This window comes from Bombina bombina, unplaced genomic scaffold, assembly GCF_027579735.1.
Source record: "Bombina bombina isolate aBomBom1 unplaced genomic scaffold, aBomBom1.pri scaffold_1616, whole genome shotgun sequence".
In the NCBI taxonomy this organism is placed as follows: domain Eukaryota; kingdom Metazoa; phylum Chordata; class Amphibia; order Anura; family Bombinatoridae; genus Bombina; species Bombina bombina.
The window spans coordinates 23,994-44,000 of NW_026511468.1; the positions used below are offsets into that span (position 1 = coordinate 23,994).

Here is a 20,007-nt window from a genome sequence, read left to right on the forward strand (position 1 = left end):
CCGCAAACTCACCTTAATAAACTTAATACATTGTATAACTCGTTCTGCTGCTTTGTGCTACAATGTAACTACAGGACCCACCATTGTGACATGCTAAAAGAACTAAACTGGTTGTCGCTGGAATCCAGACGCACCCTCCATCTTTCCTGCCTTGTGTTTAAAAGCTTTTATGGGAAGCTCCCACCCTACCTGAGCACAATGCTCTCCCCTGCTATTCCCACCTCCTATAACCTCCGATCCAATAACAGCACATTATTTAGCTTGCCTCAATACAAAAAGAAAGCAGCTCGATCCTCCTTTTCCTACAGAGCACCACAATTATGGAACGACCTCCCGCACACTTTCAAACCTTCCCCATGCCTAATATCCTTTAAGAGATCCCTCTATACATATCTCAAAACAGAATGCACCTGTCATTGTTGATTATATATTTCCTACCTGTTCTATGTTAAATTTTTGTGCATATATCATGTATTATTATTGTTTTGTATTTTATTGTACCCATTGTATCAATGCAATGTTTTGTGTACACAGGACATACTTGAAAACGAGAAAAATCTCTCTCTTCCTGGTAAAATATTTTATAGATAATAAATAAATAACAGTGTTGGTTATCCTCCAAAACTGGTGAATGGTAAATAAAGGGATTATCTATCTTTTATAACAATAACATTTTTGGTGTTTACTATCCCTTTAATGTCAGCCCTGCCATGTATTAATGACCTGTTTCTGTGTCTCTTGAGGATGTTTGCCTGTTACTGACTATGGTTGTTGCATAGGTCTTATGAGCTGACCCGGAAGGACCGTTTGTACAGGAATCTGCAACGTATGCAGCAAATACACGGGATCCGCCATTTCAACTTCTTGCCGCAGACATATCTGCTGCCTTCTGAGTACCAGGACTTTTGTAGTAAGTAGCGTGAGCAAGTAGACCGACTGTACCGACTATCTGCATGGTGATCGTGTTCACAGCCAGGAGCATTAAAGCCAAAATTAAACTTTTATGTTTGCTTTGTTCCCTCTAGGAATGCGCAGAAGCCGCAATACACACTATTTTGCACCCTCTCTCTATTGTGCACCCTCCCTCTATTTTGCGCTCTCTCTCGCTCTTTCCTTCTCTCTTTCTCTCTCTTTCTTTCTTTCTCTCTCTTTTTTTCTTTCTTTTTTTCTTTCTTTTTTTTCTTTCTTTTTTTCTTTCTTTTTTTTCTCTTTCTTTCTTTCTTTCTTTCTTTCTTTCTTTCTCTCTCTCTCTTTTTTTCTTTCTTTTTTCTTTCTTTTTTTTCTATTTTTTTCTTTCTTTCTTTCTCTCTTTCTTTCTCTCTCTCTTTCTTTCTTTCTTTCTTTCTCTCTCTCTCTTTCTCTCTCTTTCTCTCTCTTTTTTTCTCTCTCTTTTTTTTCTCTCTCTTTTTTTACTCTTTTTTTTACTCTCTTTTTTTTTTTACTCTTTTTTTTTTTTTACTCTTTTTTTTTTTTTACTCTTTTTTTTTTTTTACTCTCTTTTTTTTTTTACTCTCTTTTTTTTTTTACTCTCTTTTTTTTTTTACTCTCTTTTTTTTTTTACTCTCTTTTTTTTTTTACTCTCTTTTTTTTTTTACTCTCTTCTTTTTTCTCTCTCTCTCACACGTCCGTCCGGTCGATCCTAGATGCCAGGTTAGTCTGTTGTAGTCTCTACTGCGCATGACGGCTTCGGGCAAACACACTTGGCCTTTTATATTTTAGAATAGTTAGTCCAATAAAAAAGTATCATTGCACAATGTTATTTTGATATTTAAATCTCTGGACTAACACGGCTACTCCAATCAATATATATATATATATATATATATATATAACACAAATAGTTGTTGAAGCTTCTCTGGGTTGCCTTTGGTTTTAGTAATTAGAGGACCGCTAATTACACTTCTGGAATTCCCAACAGCTAAGTGGTTAATATTTGCTGTAATGCAGGGATTATCTCCCAACATTTATTTTTTATTTTCTGTAGTGTATACTCCTCACCCTCCACCCTTTCTGAATCCTCCCAAACAGCTGTCTTCCATCCCACTGATCACCACCATCTTTGTTACTGGCAACCAGTCTGCTGGTAACCGTTCAGGGGTTTGTTCATTTGTGTATTTATTTTAAGCTGGGGTTGTAATTCTTAGAGGGGGAGTAAATGCTAGAGCTGGGGTTGTACTTCTGAGAGGGGAGCGTGTGCTAGAGCTGGGGTTGTACTTCTGAGAGGGGAGCGTGTGCTAGAGCTGGGGTTGTACTTCTGAGAGGGGAGCGTGTGCTAGAGCTGGGGTTGTACTTCTGAGAGGGGGAGCGTGTGCTAGAGCTGGGGTTGTACTTCTGAGAGGGGAGCGTGTGCTAGAGCTGGGGTTGTACTTCTGAGAGGGGAGCGTGTGCTAGAGCTGGGGTTGTACTTCTGAGAGGGGGAGCGTGTGCTAGAGCTGGGGTTGTACTTCTGAGAGGGGGAGCGTGTGCTAGAGCTGGGGTTGTACTTCTGAGAGGGGGAGTAAGTGCTAGAGCTGGGGTTGTACTTCTGAGAGGGGGAGCGTGTGCTAGAGCTGGGGTTGTACTTCTGAGAGGGGAGCGTGTGCTAGAGCTGGGGTTGTACTTCTGAGAGGGGGAGCGTGTGCTAGAGCTGGGGTTGTACTTCTGAGAGGGGAGCGTGTGCTAGAGCTGGGGTTGTACTTCTGAGAGGGGAGCGTGTGCTAGAGCTGGGGTTGTACTTCTGAGAGGGCAGCGTGTGCTAGAGCTGGGGTTGTACTTCTGAGAGGGGGAGCGTGTGCTAGAGCTGGGGTTGTACTTCTGAGAGGGGAGCGTGTGCTAGAGCTGGGGTTGTACTTCTGAGAGGGGAGCGTGTGCTAGAGCTGGGGTTGTACTTCTGAGAGGGCAGCGTGTGCTAGAGCTGGGATTGTACTTCTGAGAGGGGAGCGTGTGCTAGAGCTGGGGTTGTACTTCTGAGAGGGGGAGCGTGTGCTAGAGCTGGGGTTGTACTTCTGAGAGGGCAGCGTGTGCTAGAGCTGGGGTTGTACTTCTGAGAGGGGGAGCGTGTGCTAGAGCTGGGGTTGTACTTCTGAGAGGGCAGCGTGTGCTAGAGCTGCGGTTGTACTTCTGAGAGGGGGAGCGTGTGCTAGAGCTGGGGTTGTACTTCTGAGAGGGCAGCGTGTGCTAGAGCTGGGGTTGTACTTCTGAGAGGGGGAGCGTGTGCTAGAGCTGGGGTTGTACTTCTGAGAGGGGGAGCGTGTGCTAGAGCTGGGGTTGTACTTCTGAGAGGGGGAGCGTGTGCTAGAGCTGCGGTTGTACTTCTGAGAGGGGAGCGTGTGCTAGAGCTGGGGTTGTACTTCTGAGAGGGGGAGCGTGTGCTAGAGCTGCGGTTGTACTTCTGAGAGGGGAGCGTGTGCTAGAGCTGCGGTTGTACTTCTGAGAGGGGAGCGTGTGCTAGAGCTGGGGTTGTACTTCTGAGAGGGGGAGCGTGTGCTAGAGCTGGGGTTGTACTTCTGAGAGGGGAGCGTGTGCTAGAGCTGCGGTTGTACTTCTGAGAGGGGAGCGTGTGCTAGAGCTGGGGTTGTACTTCTGAGAGGGGAGCGTGTGCTAGAGCTGCGGTTGTACTTCTGAGAGGGGAGCGTGTGCTAGAGCTGGGGTTGTACTTCTGAGAGGGGAGTGTGTGCTAGAGCTGGGGTTGTACTTCTGAGAGGGGAGTGTGTGCTAGAGCTGGGGTTGTACTTCTGAGAGGGGGAGCGTGTGCTAGAGCTGCGGTTGTACTTCTGAGAGGGGAGCGTGTGCTAGAGCTGCGGTTGTACTTCTGAGAGGGGAGCGTGTGCTAGAGCTGGGGTTGTACTTCTGAGAGGGGAGTGTGTGCTAGAGCTGGGGTTGTACTTCTGAGAGGGGAGCGTGTGCTAGAGCTGGGGTTGTACTTCTGAGAGGGGGAGCGTGTGCTAGAGCTGGGGTTGTACTTCTGAGAGGGGAGTGTGTGCTAGAGCTGGGGTTGTACTTCTGAGAGGGGAGCGTGTGCTAGAGCTGGGGTTGTACTTCTGAGAGGGGGAGCGTGTGCTAGAGCTGCGGTTGTACTTCTGAGAGGGGAGCGTGTGCTAGAGCTGCGGTTGTACTTCTGAGAGGGGAGCGTGTGCTAGAGCTGGGGTTGCCCTGCAGGTAAACTACATACACACTTGTCACTTTCTCTCCCTTGTTAGCTGCATTCTCCAGGGATCGCGGTCTGTGGATTGTTAAGCCGGCTGCTTCTTCTCGTGGTCGTGGAGTCTATGTCATTAACTCGGTGACTAATCTATAATGTTTGTTTCTGCTGTGTCACATTACACACACACACACACACTGTGCACAAATACACCTACCTACTGTATTGTCTCACTGTGTAACCCTGAGCTGTGTCACATTACACTCTCATACACGTGCACAAATACACACACACTGTGCACAAATACACCTACCTACTGTATTGTCTCTCAGTGTGTAATCCTGAGCTGTGTCACATTACACTCTCATACACGTGCACACAAACGCTGCACAAATACACCTACCAACTGTATTATATCTCACTGTATAACCCTGAGCTGTGTCACATTACACTCTCATACACGTGCACACAAACGCTGCACAAATACACCTACCTACTGTATTATCTCTCACTGTGTAACTTTGAGCTGTCACATTACGCTCTCATACATGTGCACAAATACACCTACCTGCTGTATTGTTTGTCTCACTGTGTAACTCTGTGCACAGTGTGTGTGTGTGGGTGTGGGTGTGTGTGTAATGTGACACAGTTCAGGGTTACACAGTGAGAGACAATACAATAGGTAGGTGTATTTGTGCACAGTGTGTGTGTGTGTGTGTGTGTGTGTGTAATGTGACACAGTTCAGGGTTACACAGTGAGAGACAATACAATAGGTAGGTGTATTTGTGCACAGTGTGTGTGTGTGTGTGTGTGTGTGTAATGTGACACATCTCAGGGTTACACAGTGAGAGACAATACAGAGTAGGTAGGTGTATTTGTGCACAGCGTGTGTGTGTGTGTGTGTGTGTGTAATGTGACACATCTCAGGGTTACACAGTGAGAGACAATACAATAGGTAGGTGTATTTGTGCACAGTGTGTGTGTGTGTGTGTGTGTAATGTGACACAGCTCAGGGTTACACAGTGAGACAAACAATACAGCAGGTAGGTGTATTTGTGCACACTGTGTGTGTGTGTGTGTGTGTAATGTGACACAGTTCAGGGTTACACAGTGAGAGACAATACAATAGGTAGGTGTATTTCTTTCATGTAATTAACAAGAGTCCATGAGCTAGTGACGTATGGGATATACATTCCTACCAGGAGGGGCAAAGTTTCCCAAACCTCAAAATGCCTACAAATACACCCCTCACCACACCCACAAATCAGTTTTACAAACTTTGCCTCCGATGGAGGTGGTGAAGTAAGTTTGTGCTAGATTCTACGTTGATATGCGCTCCGCAGCAAGTTGGAGCCCGGTTTTCCTCTCAGCGTGCAGTGAATGTCAGAGGGATGTGAGGAGAGTATTGCCTGTTGAATGCAGTGATCTCCTTCTACGGGGTCTATTTCATAAGGTTCTCTGTTATCGGTCGTAGAGATTCATCTCTTACCTCCCTTTTCAGATCGACGATATACTCTTATATTTACCATTACCTCTACTGATTCTCGTTTCAGTACTGGTTTGGCTTTCTACAAACATGTAGATGAGTGTCCTGGGGTAAGTAAATCTTATTTTCTGTGACACTCTAAGCTATGGTTGGGCACTTTGTTTATAAAGTTCTAAATATATGTATTCAAACATTTATTTGCCTTGACTCAGAATGTTCAACTTTCCTTATTTTCAGACAGTCAGTTTCATATTTGGGATTATGCATTGAATTATCATATTTTTCTTACCTCAAAAATTTGACTTTTTTTCCCTGTGGGCTGTTAGGCTCGCGGGGGCTGAAAATGCTTCATTTTATTGCGTCATTCTTGGCGCGGACTTTTTTGGCGCAAAAATTCTTTTCCGTTTCCGGCGTCATACGTGTCGCCGGAAGTTACGTCATTTTTTTGACGTTATTTTGCGCCAAAAATGTCGGCGTTCCGGATGTGGCGTCATTTTTGGCGCCAAAAGCAATTAGGCGCCAAATAATGTAGGCGTCTTATTTGGCGCTAAAAAATATGGGCGTCGCTTTTGTCTCCACATTATTTCAGTCTCATTTTTCATTTGCTTCTGGTTGCTAGAAGCTTGATATTTGGCATTCTTTCCCATTCCTGAAACTGTCTTATAAGGAATTTGATCTATTTTGCTTTATATGTTGTTTTTTTCTTACATATTGCAAGATGTCTCATGTTGCATCTGAGCCAGAAGATACTACAGGAAAATCACTGCCTGCTGGATCTACCAAAGCTAAGTGTATCTGCTGTAAATTTTTGGTAGCTATTCCTCCAGCTGTTGTTTGTAATAATTGTCATGACAAACTTGTTAAAGCAGATAATATTTCCTTTAGTAATGTACCATTGCCTGTTGCAGTTCCCTCAACATCTAAGGTGCAGAATGTTCCTGATAACATAAGAGATTTTGTTTCTGAATCCATAAAGAAGGCTTTGTCTGTTATTTCTCCTTCTAGTAAACGTAAAAAGTCTTTTAAATCTTCTCTCTCTACAGATGAATTTTTAAATGAACACCATCATTCTGATTCTTTGGACTCTTCTGGTTCAGAGGATTCTATCTCAGAGATTGATGCTGATAAATCTTCATATTTATTTAAGATGGAATTTATTCGCTCTTTACTTAAAGAAGTACTAATTGCTTTAGAAATAGAGGATTCTAGTCCTCTTGATACTAATTCTATACGTTTGGATAAGGTTTTTAAAGCTCCTGCGGTTATTCCAGAAGTTTTTCCTGTTCCTAATGCTATTTCTGCAGTGATTTCCAAAGAATGGGATAAATTGGGAAATTCATTTACTCCTTCTAAACGTTTTAAGCAATTATATCCTGTTCCGCCTGACAGGTTAGAATTTTGGGACAAAATCCCTAAAGTTGATGGGGCTATTTCTACCCTTGCTAAACGTACTACCATTCCTACGTCAGATGGTACCTCGTTTAAGGATCCTTTAGATAGAAAAATTGAATCCTTTCTAAGAAAAGCTTATCTGTGTTCAGGTAATCTTCTTAGACCTGCTATATCATTGGCTGATGTTGCTGCAGCTTCAACTTTTTGGTTGGAAACCCTAGCGCAACAAGTAGCAAATCGTGATTCTCATGATATTATTATTCTTCTTCAGCATGCTAATAATTTTATCTGTGATGCCATTTTTGATATTATTAGAGTTGATGTTAGGTTTATGTCTCTAGCTATCTTAGCCAGAAGAGCTTTATGGCTTAAGACTTGGAATGCTGATATGGCTTCTAAATCAACTCTACTTTCCGTTTCTTTCCAGGGAAACAAATTATTTGGTTCTCAGTTGGATTCTATTATTTCAACTGTTACTGGTGGGAAAGGAACTTTTTTACCACAGGATAAAAAATCTAAAGGTAAAAACAGGGCTAACAATCGTTTTCGTTCCTTTCGTTTCAACAAAGAACAAAAGCCTGATCCTTCGTCCTCAGGAGCAGTTTCAGTTTGGAAACCATCTCCAGTCTGGAATAAATCCAAGCCTGCTAGAAAGGCAAAGCCTGCTTCTAAGTTCACATGAAGGTACGGCCCTCATTCCAGTTCAGCTGGTAGGGGGCAGGTTACGTTTTTTCAAAGAAATTTGGATCAATTCTGTTCACAATCTTTGGATTCAGAGCATTGTTTCAGAAGGGTACAGAATTGGTTTCAAGATGAGACCTCCTGCAAAGAGATTTTTTCTTTCCCGTGTCCCAGTAAATCCAGTGAAAGCTCAAGCATTTCTGAATTGTGTTTCAGATCTAGAGCTGGCTGGAGTAATTATGCCAGTTCCAGTTCCGGAACAGGGGATGGGGTTTTATTCAAATCTCTTCATTGTACCAAAGAAGGAGAATTCCTTCAGACCAGTTCTGGATCTAAAATTATTGAATCGTTATGTAAGGATACCAACGTTCAAGATGGTAACTGTAAGGACTATATTGCCTTTTGTTCAGCAAGGGAATTATATGTCCACAATAGATTTACAGGATGCATATCTGCATATTCCGATTCATCCAGATCATTTTCAGTTCCTGAGATTCTCTTTTCTAGACAAGCATTACCAATTTGTGGCTCTACCGTTTGGCCTTGCTACAGCTCCAAGAATTTTCACAAAGATTCTCGGTGCCCTTCTGTCTGTAATCAGAGAACAGGGTATTGTGGTATTTCCTTATTTGGACGATATCTTGGTACTTGCTCAGTCTTTACATTTAGCAGAATCTCATACGAATCGACTTGTGTTGTTTCTTCAAGATCATGGTTGGAGGATCAATTTACCAAAAAGTTCTTTGATTCCTCAAACAAGGGTAACCTTTCTGGGTTTCCAGATAGATTCAGTGTCCATGACTCTGTCTTTAACAGACAAGAGACGTCTAAAATTGATTTCAGCTTGTCGAAACCTTCAGTCACAATCATTCCCTTCGGTAGCCTTATGCATGGAAATTCTAGGTCTTATGACTGCTGCATCGGACGCGATCCCCTTTGCTCGTTTTCACATGCGACCTCTTCAGCTCTGTATGCTGAACCAATGGTGCAGGGATTACACGAAGATATCTCAATTAATATCTTTAAAACCGATTGTTCGACACTCTCTAACGTGGTGGACAGATCCCCTTCGTTTAATTCAGGGGGCTTCTTTTGTTCTTCCGACCTGGACTGTAATTTCAACAGATGCAAGTCTCACAGGTTGGGGAGCTGTGTGGGGATCTCTGACGGCACAGGGAGTTTGGGAATCTCAGGAGGTGAGATTACCGATCAATATTTTGGAACTCCGTGCAATTTTCAGAGCTCTTCAGTTTTGGCCTCTTCTGAAGAGAGAATCGTTCATTTGTTTTCAGACAGACAATGTCACAACTGTGGCATACATCAATCATCAAGGAGGGACTCACAGTCCTCTGGCTATGAAAGAAGTATCTCGAATTCTGGTTTGGGCGGAATCCAGCTCCTGTCTAATCTCTGCGGTTCATATCCCAGGTGTAGACAATTGGGAAGCGGATTATCTCAGTCGCCAAACGTTGCATCCGGGCGAATGGTCTCTTCACCCAGAGGTATTTCTTCAGATTGTTCAAATGTGGGGACTTCCAGAGATAGATCTGATGGCCTCTCATCTAAACAAGAAACTTCCCAGGTATCTGTCCAGATCCCGGGATCCTCGGGCGGAGGCAGTGGATGCATTATCACTTCCTTGGAAGTATCATCCTGCCTATATCTTTCCGCCTCTAGTTCTTCTTCCAAGAGTAATCTCCAAGATTCTGAGGGAATGCTCGTTTGTTCTGCTAATAGCTCCGGCATGGCCTCACAGGTTTTGGTATGCGGATCTTGTCCGGATGGCATCTTGCCAACCATGGACTCTTCCGTTAAGACCAGACCTTCTGTCGCAAGGTCCTTTTTTCCATCCGGATCTGAAATCCTTAAACTTAAAGGTATGGAGATTGAACGCTTGATTCTTAGTTAAAGAGGTTTCTCTGACTCTGTGATTGATACTATGTTACAGGCTCGTAAATCTGTATCTAGAGAGATATATTATAGAGTCTGGAAGACTTATATTTCTTGGTGTCTTACTCATCATTTTTCTTGGTATTCTTTTAGAATTCCGAGAATATTACAATTTCTTCAGGATGGTTTAGATAAGGGTTTGTCCGCAAGTTCCTTGAAAGGACAAATCTCTGCTCTTTCTGTTCTTTTTCACAGAAAGATTGCTATTCTTCCTGATATTCATTGTTTTGTACAAGCTTTGGTTCGTATAAAACCTGTCATTAAGTCAATTTCTCCTCCATGGAGTTTGAATTTGGTTCTGGGAGCTCTTCAAGCTCCTCCGTTTGAACCTATGCATTTATTGGACATTAAATTGCTTTCTTGGAAAGTTTTGTTCCTTTTGGCCATCTCTTCTGCCAGAAGAGTTTCTGAATTATCTGCTCTTTCTTGTGAGTCTCCTTTTCTGATTTTTCATCATGATAAGGCGTTGTTGCGAACTTCTTTTGAATTTTTACCTAAGGTTGTGATTTCCAACAACATTAGTAGAGAAATCGTGGTTCCTTCATTATGTCCTAATCCTAAGAATTCTAAGGAGAAATCGTTACATTCTTTGGATGTTGTTAGAGCTTTGAAATATTATGTTGAAGCTACTAAATCTTTCCGAAAGACTTCTAGTCTATTTGTCATCTTTTCTGGTTCTAGAAAAGGCCAGAAAGCTTCTGCCATTTCTTTGGCATCCTGGTTGAAATCTTTAATTCATCTTGCCTATGTTGAGTCGGGTAAAACTCCGCCTCAGAGGATTACAGCTCATTCTACTAGGTCAGTTTCTACTTCCTGGGCGTTTAGGAATGAAGCTTCAGTTGATCAGATTTGCAAAGCAGCGACTTGGTCCTCTTTGCATACTTTTACTAAATTCTACCATTTTGATGTATTCTCTTCTTCTGAAGCAGTTTTTGGTAGAAAGGTACTTCAGGCAGTGGTTTCGGTTTGAATCTTCTGCTTATGTTTCCTTAAACTTTATTTTGGGTGTGGATTATTTTCAGCAGGAATTGGCTGTCTTTATTTTATCCCTCCCTCTCTAGTGACTCTTGTGTGGAAAGATCCACATCTTGGGTATTCATTATCCCATACGTCACTAGCTCATGGACTCTTGTTAATTACATGAAAGAAAACATAATTTATGTAAGAACTTACCTGATAAATTCATTTCTTTCATATTAACAAGAGTCCATGAGGCCCACCCTTTTTTGTGGTGGTTATGATTTTTTTGTATAAAGCACAATTATTCCAATTCCTTATTTTATATGCTTCGCACTTTTTTCTTATCACCCCACTTCTTGGCTATTCGTTAAACTGATTTGTGGGTGTGGTGAGGGGTGTATTTGTAGGCATTTTGAGGTTTGGGAAACTTTGCCCCTCCTGGTAGGAATGTATATCCCATACGTCACTAGCTCATGGACTCTTGTTAATATGAAAGAAATGAATTTATCAGGTAAGTTCTTACATAAATTATGTTTTTTGCACAGTGTGTGTGTGTGTGTAATGTGACACAGTTCAGGGTTACACAGTGAGAGACAATACAGTAGGTAGGTGTATTTGTGCACAGTGTGTGTGTGTGTAATGTGACACAGTTCAGGGTTACACAGTGAGAGACAATACAATAGGTAGGTGTATTTGTGCACAGTGTGTGTGTGTGTAATGTGACACAGCTCAGGGTTACACAGTGAGAGACAATACAATAGGTAGGTGTATTTGTGCACAGTGTGTGTGTGTGTGTAATGTGACACAGCTCAGGGTTACACAGTGAGAGACAATACAATAGGTAGGTGTATTTGTGCACAGTGTGTGTGTGTGTGTGTGTAATGTGACACAGCTCAGGGTTACACAGTGAGAGACAATACAGTAGGTAGGTGTATTTGTGCACAGTGTGTGTGTGTGTGTGTGTGTGTAATGTGACACAGCTCAGGGTTACACAGTGAGAGACAATACAGTAGGTAGGTGTATTTGTGCACAGTGTGTGTGTGTGTGTGTGTAATGTGACACAGCTCAGGGTTACACAGTGAGAGACAATACAATAGGTAGGTGTATTTGTGCACAGTGTGTGTGTGTGTGTAATGTGGCACAGCTCAGGGTTACACAGTGAGAGACAATACAGTAGGTAGGTGTATTTGTGCACGGTGTGTGTGTGTGTGTGTGATGTGACACAGCTCAGGGTTACACAGTGAGAGACAATACAATAGGTAGGTGTATTTGTGCACAGTGTGTGTGTGTGTAATGTGACACAGCTCAGGGTTACACAGTGAGAGACAATACAATAGGTAGGTGTATTTGTGCACAGTGTGTGTGTGTGTAATGTGACACAGCTCAGGGTTACACAGTGAGAGACGATACAGTAGGTAGGTGTATTTGTGCACTGTGTGTGTGTGTGTGTGTGTGTAATGTGACACAGCTCAGGGTTTCACAGTGAGAGACAATACAGTAGGTAGGTGTATTTGTGCACGGTGTGTGTGTGTGTATGTAATGTGACACAGCTCAGGGTTACACAGTGAGAGACAATACAGTAGGTAGGTGTATTTGTGCACATTGTGTGTGTGTGTGTGTGTGTGTGTGTGTGTGTGTAATGTGACACAGCTCAGGGTTAAACAGTGAGAGACAATACAGTAGGTAGGTGTATTTGTGCACAGTGTGTGTGTGTGTGTGTGTGTGTGTGTGTGTGATGTGACACAGCTCAGGGTTACACAGTGAGAGACAATACAATAGGTAGGTGTATTTGTGCACAGTGTGTGTGTGTGTATGTGGGTGTGTGTGTAATGTGACACAGCTCAAATACACCTACCTATTGTATTGTCTCTCACTGTGTAACCCTGAGCTGTGTCACATTACACACACACACACACACACACACACACTGTGCACAAATACACCTACCTACTGTATTGTCTCTCACTGTGTAACCCTGAGCTGTGTCACATTACACACACACACACACACACACACCCCCACACACACACACTGTGCACAAATACACCTACCTACTGTATTGTCTCTCACTGTGTAACCCTGAGCTGTGTCACATTACACACACACACACACACACACACACACACACACACACATACACCTACCTACTGTATTGTCTCTCACTGTGTAACCCTGAGCTGTGTCACATTACACACACACACACACCCACTGTGCACAAATACACCTACCTACTGTATTGTCTCTCACTGTGTAACCCTGAGCTGTGTCACATTATACACACACACACACACACACACACACACACACACACTGTGCACAAATACACCTACCTACTGTATTGTCTCTCACTGTGTAACCCTGAGCTGTGTCACATTACACACACACACACACACACACACACACACACTGTGCACAAATACACCTACCTACTGTATTGTCTCTCACTGTGTAACCCTGAGCTGTGTCACATTACATACACACACACACACACACACACTGTGCACAAATACACCTACCTACTGTATTGTCTCTCACTGTGTAACCCTGAGCTGTGTCACATTATACACACACACACACACACACACAAACACACACACACTGTGCACAAATACACCTACCTATTGTATTGTCTCTCACTGTGTAACCCTGAGCTGTGTCACATTACACACACACACACACTGTGCACAAATACACCTACCTACTGTATTGTCTCTCACTGTGTAACCCTGAGCTGTGTCACATTACACACACACACACACACACACACACACACACACTGTGCACAAATACACCTACCTACTGTATTGTCTCTCACTGTGTAACCCTGAGCTGTGTCACATTACACACACACACACACACCCACTGTGCACAAATACACCTACCTACTGTATTGTCTCTCACTGTGTAACCCTGAGCTGTGTCACATTACACACACACACACACACACACACACACTGTGCACAAATACACCTACCTACTGTATTGTCTCTCACTGTTTAACCCTGAGCTGTGTCACATTACACACACACACACACACACACACACACACACACTGTGCACAAATACACCTACCTATTGTATTGTCTCTCACTGTGTAACCCTGAGCTGTGTCACATTACACACACACACACACACTGTGCACAAATACACCTACCTACTGTATTGTCTCTCACTGTGTAACCCTGAGCTGTGTCACATTACACACACACACACACGCTGTGCACAAATACACCTACCTACTGTATTGTCTCTCACTGTGTAACCCTGAGCTGTGTCACATTACACACACACACACACACACCCACACACACACACACGCTGTGCACAAATACACCTACCTACTGTATTGTCTCTCACTGTGTAACCCTGAGCTGTGCCACATTACACACACACACACACTGTGCACAAATACACCTACCTACTGTATTGTCTCTCACTGTGTAACCCTGAGCTGTGTCACATTACATACACACACACACACACACACACTGTGCACAAATACACCTACCTACTGTATCGTCTCTCACTGTGTAACCCTGAACTGTGTCACATTACACACACACCCACACCCACACACACACACTGTGCACAAATACACCTACCTACTGTATTGTCTCTCACTGTGTAACCCTGAGCTGTGTCACATTACACACACACACACACTGTGCACAAATACACCTACCTACTGTATTGTCTCTCACTGTGTAACCCTGAGCTGTGTCACATTACACACACACACACACACACACACACACACACACACTGTGCACAAATACACCTACCTATTGTATTGTCTCTCACTGTGTAACCCTGAGCTGTGTCACATTACACACACACACACACACTGTGCACAAATACACCTACCTACTGTATTGTCTCTCACTGTGTAACCCTGAGCTGTGTCACATTACACACACACACACACACACACTGTGCACAAATACACCTACCTACTGTATTGTCTCTCACTGTGTAACCCTGAGCTGTGTCACATTACACACACACACACACACACCCACTGTGCACAAATACACCTACCTACTGTATTGTCTCTCACTGTGTAACCCTGAGCTGTGTCACATTACATACACACACACACACACACACTGTGCTCAAATACACCTACCTACTGTATTGTCTCTCACTGTGTAACCCTGAGCTGTGTCACATTACACACACACACACACACACACACACACACGCTGTGCTCAAATACACCTACCTACTGTATTGTCTCTCACTGTGTAACCCTGAGCTGTGTCACATTACACACACACACACACACACACACACACACACACACACACACACTGTGCACAAATACACCTACCTATTGTATTGTCTCTCACTGTGTAACCCTGAGCTGTGTCACATTACACTTTCATACACGTGCACACACACACACACTGTATACAAATTCACCTACCTGTTTTATCTGTCTCTCTCACTGCTGCATACTGGGCTGTCTCGCCCGTCTCATGATTTTATTTGCTCTCCTTTTTAGCCGTCTCAGATCACGCATGAAGACAACACATTGGTGTCTCGTTATGTCAGTAATCCGCTGCTGATAGATGGTATGTCATGTGATTACATCACAGCTGTGGCCCAAGGGTTGGCTGTATATGTTGGGCTTCACTATGCTTGAGATAGGCATAGAAATTCATTTTTTGATGGGTCATTTAGAGACGGGTTAAGTTGCTGTTTTTTTTGCCCACAGAAGCTTGTTATCCTGATGTGTATGACTGACCTCTAGGGCAGTAAGAAATCTCTTCTTTATTTATGTAAAGTCGCCATCACCTTGTATATGCTTATGTTCTTTAACGACTGTACAATATATTATTTAATGACAGATTATTTAGTAACTGTACATAATATTATTTAGTGACTGTACATAATATTATTTAGTGACAGTACATAATATTATTTAGTGACAGTACATAACATTATTTAGTGACTGTACATAACATTATTTAGTGACAGTACATAATATTATTTAGTGACAGTACATAATATTATTTAGTGACAGTACATAACATTATTTAGTGACAGTACATAATATTATTTAGTGACAGTACATAACATTATTTAGTGACAGTACATAATATTATTTAGTGACAGTACATAACATTATTTAGTGACAGTACATAATATTATTTAGTGACTGTACATAATATTATTTAGTGACAGTACATAATATTATTTAGTGACAGTACATAACATTATTTAGTGACAGTACATAATATTATTTAGTGACAGTACATAATATTATTTAGTGACAGTACATAACATTATTTAGTGACTGTACATAATATTATTTAGTGACAGTACATAATATTATTTAGTGACAGTACATAACATTATTTAGTGACAGTACATAACATTATTTAGTAACTGTACATAACATTATTTAGTGACAGTACATAACATTATTTAGTGACAGTACATAATATTATTTAGTGACAGTACATAATATTATTTAGTGACAGTACATAACATTATTTAGTGACTGTACATAACATTATTTAGTAACTGTACATAACATTATTTAGTGACTGTACATAATATTATTTAGTGACAGTACATAATATTATTTAGTGACAGTACATAATATTATTTAGTGACAGTACATAACATTATTTAGTGACTGTACATAATATTATTTAGTAACTGTACATAATATTATTTAGTGACTGTACATAACATTATTTAGTGACAGTACATAACATTATTTAGTGACAGTACATAACATTATTTAGTGACAGTACATAACATTATTTAGTGACAGTACATAACATTATTTAGTAACTGTACATAACATTATTTAGTGACAGTACATAACATTATTTAGTGACAGTACATAATATTATTTAGTGACTGTACATAACATTATTTAGTGACAGTACATAATATTATTTAGTAACAGTACATAATATTATTTAGTGACAGTACATAACATTATTTAGTGACAGTACATAATATTATTTAGTGACAGTACATAATATTATTTAGTGACAGTACATAATATTATTTAGTGACAGTACATAACATTATTTAGTAACTGTACATAACATTATTTAGTAACTGTACATAACATTATTTAGTAACTGTACATAACATTATTTAGTGACAGTACATAACATTATTTAGTGACAGTACATAACATTATTTAGTAACTGTACATAACATTATTTAGTAACTGTACATAACATTATTTAGTGACAGTACATAACATTATTTAGTGACAGTACATAATATTATTTAGTGACTGTACATAACATTATTTAGTAAGAGTACATAATATTATTTAGTGACTGTACATAATATTATTTAGTAACAGTACATAATATTATTTAGTGACAGTACATAACATTATTTAGTGACAGTACATAATATTATTTAGTGACAGTACATAATATTATTTAGTGACTGTACATAACATTATTTAGTAAGAGTACATAATATTATTTAGTAACTGTACATAATATTATTTAGTGACAGTACATAATATTATTTAGTGACAGTACATAACATTATTTAGTGACAGTACATAACATTATTTAGTGACAGTACATAATATTATTTAGTGACAGTACATAATATTATTTAGTGACTGTACATAACATTATTTAGTAACAGTACATAATATTTAGTAACTGTACATAACATTATTTAGTAACAGTACATAATATTATTTAGTAACAGTACATAACATTATTTAGTAACAGTACATAATATTATTTAGTGACAGTACATAATATTATTTAGTGACAGTACATAATATTATTTAGTGACTGTACATAACATTATTTAGTAACAGTACATAATATTATTTAGTGACAGTACATAATATTATTTAGTGACAGTACATAATATTATTTAGTGACTGTACATAACATTATTTAGTAACAGTACATAATATTATTTAGTGACTGTACATAATATTATTTAGTGACTGTACATAACATTATTTAGTAACAGTACATAATATTATTTAGTGACTGTACATAATATTATTTAGTGACAGTACATAATATTATTTAGTGACAGTACATAATATTATTTAGTGACAGTACATAATATTATTTAGTAACAGTACATAACATTATTTAGTGACAGTACATAACATTATTTAGTGACTGTACATAATATTATTTAGTAACAGTACATAACATTATTTAGTAACAGTACATAACATTATTTAGTGACTGTACATAACATTATTTAGTAACAGTACATAATATTATTTAGTGACAGTACATAACATTATTTAGTGACAGTACATAACATTATTTAGTGACTGTACATAATATTATTTAGTGACAGTACATAATATTATTTAGTGACAGTACATAATATTATTTAGTGACTGTACATAACATTATTTAGTAACTGTACATAACATTATTTAGTAACAGTACATAATATTATTTAGTAACTGTACATAACATTATTTAGTAACTGTACATAATATTATTTAGTAACAGTACATAACATTATTTAGTAACAGTACATAATATTATTTAGTGACAGTACATAATATTATTTAGTGACAGTACATAATATTATTTAGTGACAGTACATAATATTATTTAGTAACAGTACATAACATTATTTAGTAACAGTACATAATATTATTTAGTGACTGCACATAATATTATTTAGTGACTGCACATAATATTATTTAGTGACAGTACATAATATTATTTAGTGACAGTACATAATATTATTTAGTGACTGTACATAACATTATTTAGTGACTGTACATAACATTATTTAGTAACAGTACATAATATTATTTAGTAACAGTACATAATATTATTTAGTAACTGTACATAACATTATTTAGTAACTGTACATAATATTATTTAGTAACAGTACATAATATTATTTAGTGACTGCACATAATATTATTTAGTAACAGTACATAATATTATTTAGTAACTGTACATAACATTATTTAGTAACTGTACATAACATTATTTAGTAACTGTACATAACATTATTTAGTAACAGTACATAATATTATTTAGTGACTGCACATAATATTATTTAGTAACAGTACATAACATTATTTAGTAACAGTACATAATATTATTTAGTGACTGTACATAACATTATTTAGTGACTGCACATAATATTATTTAGTAACAGTACATAACATTATTTAGTAACAGTACATAATATTATTTAGTGACTGCACATAATATTATTTAGTAACAGTACATAACATTATTTAGTAACAGTACATAATATTATTTAGTGACAGTACATAATATTATTTAGTGACTGCACATAATATTATTTAGTAACAGTACATAACATTATTTAGTAACAGTACATAATATTATTTAGTGACTGCACATAATATTATTTAGTGACTGCACATAATATTATTTAGTGACAGTACATAATATTATTTAGTGACAGTACATAATATTATTTAGTGACTGTACATAATATTATTTAGTAACTGTACATAATATTATTTAGTGACAGTACATAATATTATTTAGTAACAGTACATAATATTATTTAGTGACAGTACATAACATTATTTAGTGACAGTACATAACATTATTTAGTAACAGTACATAATATTATTTAGTAACAGTACATAACATTATTTAGTGACAGTACATAACATTATTTAGTGACAGTACATAACATTATTTAGTGACAGTACATAATATTATTTAGTGACAGTACATAACATTATTTAGTAACTGTACATAATATTATTTAGTGACAGTACATAACATTATTTAGTAACTGTACATAATATTATTTAGTGACAGTACATAACATTATTTAGTAACTGTACATAATATTATTTAGTGACAGTACATAATATTATTTAGTGACAGTACATAATATTATTTAGTGACAGTACATAATATTATTTAGTGACAGTACATAACATTATTTAGTGACAGTACATAATATTATTTAGTAACAGTACATAATATTATTTAGTAACAGTACATAATATAATTTAGTGACCGTATATAAAATTTAATGACCGTATATAACGGTTAATGACGTACCTTTTAAGGATTATAATTTGCTCTGGGTTTTTTTGGTTGATTTGTAACTTTCCGCCTCTTGTGTCTTACAGGGTTTAAGTTTGATGTCCGGCTATACGTGCTGATCACTTCATATGATCCTCTCGTTATCTATCTTTATGAGGAAGGGCTTACCAGGTACCAGTTACCCGCATGGCATATAGGATAACCACTGTTGTATCATTCCTACACCTCTAGGCCCAGCTGTAATCATTTTGCTTAGATCAAATGGGAGGAACAAAATCTGGGTGTTGAATAAATAGAACTTTCTTTGGAACCTCACCATATATAACTAAATGTTTATCACCTGTTCCATTTAAAGATCCAATATAATTTGTTGTTACTCAGGCAAACA

General features: G+C 38.7%; 1 long non-coding RNA gene across 1 annotated transcript; it reads left to right on the top strand.

The window, feature by feature from the left end:
- The first annotated feature begins 842 nt into the window (after positions 1-842).
- Positions 843-19,792, top strand: LOC128643763 (uncharacterized). Its single transcript, XR_008399879.1, has 4 exons — positions 843-910; positions 4,179-4,261; positions 15,095-15,164; positions 19,706-19,792. It is a non-coding gene; the product is annotated as an uncharacterized LOC128643763 (long non-coding RNA).
- Positions 19,793-20,007: the final 215 nt, after the last annotated feature.